The sequence below is a fragment of the Neovison vison genome, chromosome 12 (genome assembly GCF_020171115.1).
Source record: "Neovison vison isolate M4711 chromosome 12, ASM_NN_V1, whole genome shotgun sequence".
Taxonomy (NCBI): Eukaryota; Metazoa; Chordata; class Mammalia; order Carnivora; family Mustelidae; genus Neogale; species Neogale vison.
Genome location: NC_058102.1, coordinates 98,649,047 through 98,655,667, shown reverse-complemented (window position 1 = coordinate 98,655,667; position 6,621 = coordinate 98,649,047).

The window sequence follows — 6,621 nt, the reverse complement described above, 5'->3', positions numbered from 1 at the left end:
TTTTTTATTTATTTTCCACCATTGATTTTGTGGCAATTTCTGTCATATGCCTTATGGCCATTACTGAAAATCCTTCTCCATAAAAAATACCAGAACTTTTTCAAGGTGAGTTACCTGGAACACTGTTAATTCTGAATATCCTGGATATTGGAGATATACTGAATATTAGATCATTTTTCAAGATGAACCTCACACTATCTCAAGTATGACTTTGTTTCACAGAATTAATTTCCTTTATTTTAATGGTTTGTTGTTGAACCTGACTTTTACATGTCATTCTATTGTGTAAACAATGTTTTGCCTGGTGTTTGTCTAAAAATGCTCCTGGCAATATATACAATCACTAGTGATGAACAGTAATGCCCAACTTCTTTCTTCTTCTTTTTATTCTACTTCTTGTGCTTTTTTTTTTTTTAAATTTGAAAATGATAGAAAGAGTGAGAGTGAGAGAGAGAGAGAGAGAGTTTGGGCAGAGGAATAGGGAAAGAATTTCAAACAAACTCCCCACTGAGCACAGAGCAGACATGGGGCTCAACCTCATGACCCATGAGAACATGACCTGAGTGGAAACCAAGAGTCAGACACTCAACTGACTGAGCCACCCGAGTGCCTGAATGCCCAACTTATTTTTAAAAAAAATAATATTTTCACACTTACTAACTACCTTTTTTATCATGTTAAACTCAATTTTCATTTTAAATGAAGTATGGTAAGTGTATTTTATCGAGAGGAAGAAATAATAAGAAACAAATGATAAGCTTTGCTATATGCATTAATTTGAAAAATTTTATATTACGGGTGTCAGGTATTGTAGGTTGTTCTGAGACACTGCTAGTTGCTAAATCTTACTATAAATACCAAAGTGATAGTGCAAACAGTTTTGGGCAATCATTCCCTCAGTTTGGATTTTCATTCATTTTTTTCCTGTGTTGATTTTTGTGAGAAATATTGAATAAAGATATGGAGCAAGTTGTTCATTAAAATAGTGTGTAGTCTAAAATTCACTCATCTATGCCCCTGGATATTCATTTGTTTCATAATTCTATTGACTGTGTAATACATTTTGTGGTGGGTTCTGGTGTAAATAACCTTATTCTTCAGGGAGCTTACCATTTAGTGTGAAAATCACAAGCTCTCACAGACAATTCAAATCCATAGATGTTTATGCCAAACAGAAACATACAGATTTCAAAGGGGGTGCCTGATTGCATGTGCTCACAATTAGGGAAAGTCTTAGGTAGATGGATGATGTATTTAAAGGGAGTAAGTTTGGAGTCAGTATACTGTTATATCAATTCATGTTATTGATGTGGGCTTGAAGGGTCGCAATGTAAGTGGAAAAAAAAGGCTGATTTGAAAATTTCTATGTTAGATACAGAGAACTGATTAACTGATTAATATGAGAGGACTAGAGGAAGGAGGTGTGTCTCACGATGTCTGAACTGGTATCACGTTTCTGGTGATGGTACCAACAGATAAAAAGTAAAGGAAATAAGATGCCCTTCAATGGATGAATGGATAAGGAAGATGTGGTCCATATACACTATGGAGTATTATGCCTCCATCAGAAAGGATGAATACCCAACTTTTGTAGGAACATGGACGGGACTGGAAGAGATTATGCTGAGTGAAATAAGTCAAGCAGAGAGAGTCAATTATCATATGGTCTCACTTATTTGTGGAGCATAACAAATAGCATGGAGGACAAGGGGCGTTAGAGAGGAGTAGGGAATTTGGGTAAATTGGAAGGGGAGGTGAACGATGAGAGACTATGGACTCTGAAAAACAGTCTGAGGGGTTTGAAGTGGCGGGGGGGTGGGAGGTTGGGGTACCAGGTGGTGGGTATTATAGAGGGCACGGCTTGCATGGAGCACTGGGTGTGGTGAAAAAATAATGAATAATGTTTTTCTGAAAATAAATAAATTGGAAAAAAAAACTACATGTAAAAAAAGATAAAGGAATTCTTAGCAAAGTAGGAATAGAGGGACCTTAGCTCAGCTTGTAAAAGAATATCTACAAAAACCTACAGCTAAAGTCACATTTAATATTAATGAAATAGAAGCTTTCCCACTAAGATAGGAATCAGGGAAGGATGTCCCCCGTCACCACATCTCTTCAGTGGTGGTTTGGAAGTCTTAATTGATGCAATAAACAAAAAGGTAAATAAAAGTATTATGGGCTGAATTATGTTTTCTCAACTCATATGTTGAAGGCTTAACCCCTAGTATCTGTATGTGACTATAGATGGAGATAGAACCTTCAAAGCAAGGCTGCTACAGTGGATTTTAATACAGTCTGACCAGTGTCTTTATAAGAAGAGATTAGGACACACAGAGAGATATTGGATATGCATGCGCTCTGAGGGACAACCATGTAAAGAGGAAACCAGTGACAGATATCTGTAAGCCAAAGAGAGAATCTTCAGAATATTTATTTATGGCACATTGATCATGGACCTCTAGTCTGTAGAACCGGGAGGAAAAAACGTTGGTGTTTCAGGCCTCCAGTCTCTGGTGTTTTGCTGTGGCAGCTATATCCAATTACTATAAAAGATGAGAGAGAAGGAAGAATAAAGTGATCTTTGTTCACAGGTGACATTGTCTCTGTAACAACAAATCAAACCAACTCCACACATAAGAAGGGAAATCATCAAGATTAGAGCTGAGATCAATGAGGGAGAAACCAGAGATACAGTAGAACGTATCAATGAAACTAGAAGCTGGCTTTTTGAAAGAATCAATAAGATCGATAAGCCACTGGCTACACTAATCCGAAAGAAAAGAGAGAAATCCCAAATTCATAAAATTATGAATGAAAAGGGAGAGATCACAACTAACGCCAAGGAAGTAGAAACAATTATCAGAAGTTATTACGAACAGTTATATGCCAATAAGCTTAGCAACCTAGATGAAATGGATGCATTCCTGGAAAAATATAAACTACCAAAATTGAACCAGGAAGAAATCGACAACCTGAATAGACCGATATCTAATAACGAGATTGAAGCAGTGATCAAAAACCTCCCAAAAAACAAGAGCCTAGGACCTGACGGATTCCCTGGGGAATTCTACCAAACCTTCAAAGAAGAAATAACACCTCTTCTCCTGAAGCTGTTTCAAAAAATTGAAGCAGAAGGAAAACTTCCAGACTCTTTCTATGAAGCCAGCATTACCCTGATCCCCAAACCAGGCAAGGACCCTACCAAAAAGGAGAATTTCAGACCAATATCACTGATGAATATGGATGCTAAGATTCTCAACAAGATCCTAGCCAATAGGATCCAACAACACATTAAAAAGATTATCCACCATGATCAGGTGGGATTCATCCCTGGGCTACAAGGATGGTTCAACATTCGTAAATCAATCAATGTGATAGAACAAATTAATATGAGAAGAGAGAAGAACCACATGGTCCTCTCAATTGATGCAGAAAAAGCATTTGACAAAATCCAACATCCGTTCCTGATTAAAACGCTTCAAAGTATAGGGATAGAGGGAACATTCCTGAACCTCATCAAATCTATCTATGAAAGACCCACAGCAAATATCATCCTCAATGGGAAAAAGCTTGCAGCCTTCCCATTGAGATCAGGAACAAGACAAGGATGCCCACTTTCACCACTCTTGTTCAACATAGTATTAGAAGTCCTAGCAACAGCAATCAGACAACAGGGAGAAATAAAAGGTATCCAAATTGGTAATGAAGAAGTCAAACTCTCTCTCTTCGCAGATGACATGATTCTTTATATGGAAAACCCAAAAGACTCCACCCCCAAACTACTAGAACTCATAGAGCAATTCAGCAGCGTGGCAGGATACAAAGTCAATGTGCACAAATCAGTGGCTTTCTTATACACTAACAATGGAAATACAGAAAGGGAAATTAGAGAATCGATTCCATTTACTATAGCACCAAGAACCATAAGATACCTGGGAATAAACCTAACTAAAGAGGTAAAGGATCTATACTTGAGGAACTATAGAACACTCATGAAAGAAATTGAAGAAGACACAAAAAGATGGAAGACCATTCCATGCTCTTGGATCGGAAGAATAAACATTGTTAAAATGTCTATACTGCCTAGAGCAATCTATACTTTTAATGCCATTCCGATCAAAATTCCACCGGCATTCTTCAAAGAGCTGGAGCAAATAATCCTAAAATTTGTATGGAAAATCTGAAAGAATTGACAAAAATACCATCCTGAAACTAATAGGAAAGGTAGGACGGGACTCGAAGAGATTATGCTGAGTGAACTAAGTCAAGCAGAAAGAGTCAATTATTATATGGTTTCACTTATTTGTGGAGCATAACAAATAGCATGGAGGACATGGGGAGTTAGAGAGGAGAAGGGAGTTGGGGTCAATTGGAAGGGGAGGTGAATCATGAGAGACTATGGACTCTGAAAAACAATCTGAGGGGTTTGAAGTGGCGGGGGGGGTGGGAGGTTGGGGTAGCAGGTGGTGGGTATTATAGAGGGCACGGATTGCATGGAGCACTGGGTGTGGTGAAAAAATAATGAATACTGTTATGCTGAAAATATATAAATTAATTAAAAAAAGAAAGATAGGAGGACTGCAGGATACATGGTTAGTATACAAAAGTTAATTGGTTTCCATATACCATCATTGAGCAAGTAGAATTTCAAATGAAATCACAGTGCTGTTTATATTATCACTTACCCCAATAAAACAATTAAGAATGAACTTCACAAAATATGTACCAGATCTCTAGAAGGAAAAGCATAAAATTCTAATGGAAGAACTCAAAGCAGACTTAGATAAATGGAGAAAACTGAAGGTTCGTGGAGAGATTAACATTGTCAAGATGTCATTTCTTCCCACTGAGCTATATATTTTCAATGCAATCTCAATGAGTTATTTTTTGGTTATTTTTGTTTATTGACAAACTTCCAATAGCATGGAGGACAAGGGGCGTTAGAGAGGAGTAGGGAATTTGGGTGAATTGGAAGGGGAGGTGAACCATGAGAGACTATGGACTCTGAAAAATAGTCTGAGGGGTTTGAAGTGGCGGGGGGGGGTGGGAGGTTGGGGTACCAGGTGGTGGGTATTATAGAGGGCATGGCTTGCATGGAGCACTGGGTGTGGTGAAAAAATAATGAATACTGTTTTTCTGAAAATAAATAAATTGGGAAAAAAAAGAGGCAAACTTCAGATAATAAAGTAAAGTTTATATGAAAAAACAAAAGACCAGAAAAGCCAACAGTATGGAAGGAGAAGAACAGAATCAGAGGACTGACACTACACAAAGTCAACTATACATGATCATACAGCTACAATAATCAGGACAAGTGGTATTGTGGAAGAATAAACCAATAGAATAACGGAACAAAACTTAATAAACTGTGGATTCAGGATGACAATGGGTGTCATTGTATTCTCATCAATTGTAATAAACATACCAATCTGGTGGGGCATCTTGACACTGGACAAAGCTATGTGTGTGTGTGGGGGGCAAGGGTAATTGGTAGATCTCTATACCTTATACTTCTATAAAAATTAACATCTTTATTAAAAAATAGACAAAAGACAGTGTACTACTACATACCTACTAGAATGAGCAAAATAAAAACCACTTACTATACCAAATGCTGTCAAGGATGTGGAAGGACAGCCACCCTCACTCATTGCTGCTGTGAATGTAAAGTGGTACAGGCTTTTTGGAAGACAGTTTTTCAGGTTCATGCAAAACTAAACATACTCTTACTACATAATCCAGCAGTTGTGCTCCTTGATGTTTACTCAAACAAGGTGAAAACTCGTGTCCACATAAGAATCTGCACACAAACGGTGAATGAATAATAAACCTTGGAAAATCCAGACAATAGAATAATATTCAGCACTAAAAAGAAATGAGCTAGATCTTTCAAGCTGTGAAAGGACATGAGGGAACTATAAATGCACATTACTAAGTGAAAGAAGCCAACTCAAAAAGGGGACATACTGCATGATTCCCACTATATAACATTTTCAATTTATTTTATTTTTTTTTTGTTTGTTTTTTTTGCTTTTTAAAAAATTTTTATTCATTTATTTATTTGACTGACAGAAAGTAAGCAGAAGAAGGGGGAGCAGACGGTAGAGGGCGAGGGAAAAGCAGGCTTGATTCCAAGTCTCCAGTAACGTGACCTGAGCCAAAAGCTGATATTGTATCTTTAAACTCCAGAATATGTTTTTGAAATAATTTCTGTATTTTTGTCCTTTGCGAGTTTATTTTTATATCTGTATTATTTAAATCTCTTTGCTCTGAGAGGCATTCTTTGTCACCTCAGAGGCATAACATTAGGCTTGTGTGTACTCTTGGATGTCAGCAGTTTTTTGGGTTAGCTTTGGCTGTGTCCTCCCCTGATCATTTCATTGAGTGATGTGCCTCTGTAGGTTTCCACCCAGCAGAGAGACTCCACTAATTCTTCTTGTTCTATTGCTTTGAAGATATTGTGGGACACACCCACACACACACACACATACACACACACATATATATTTACTATCTTTCATATCTTTACTATCCAATTAATCCAATTTTGGTCCCCTCTGCAAAGATAGTCTTTAAGGCCAGTCTTTGAGGTTTGCTCCAACCCTAGCATAGCTTTCTTTG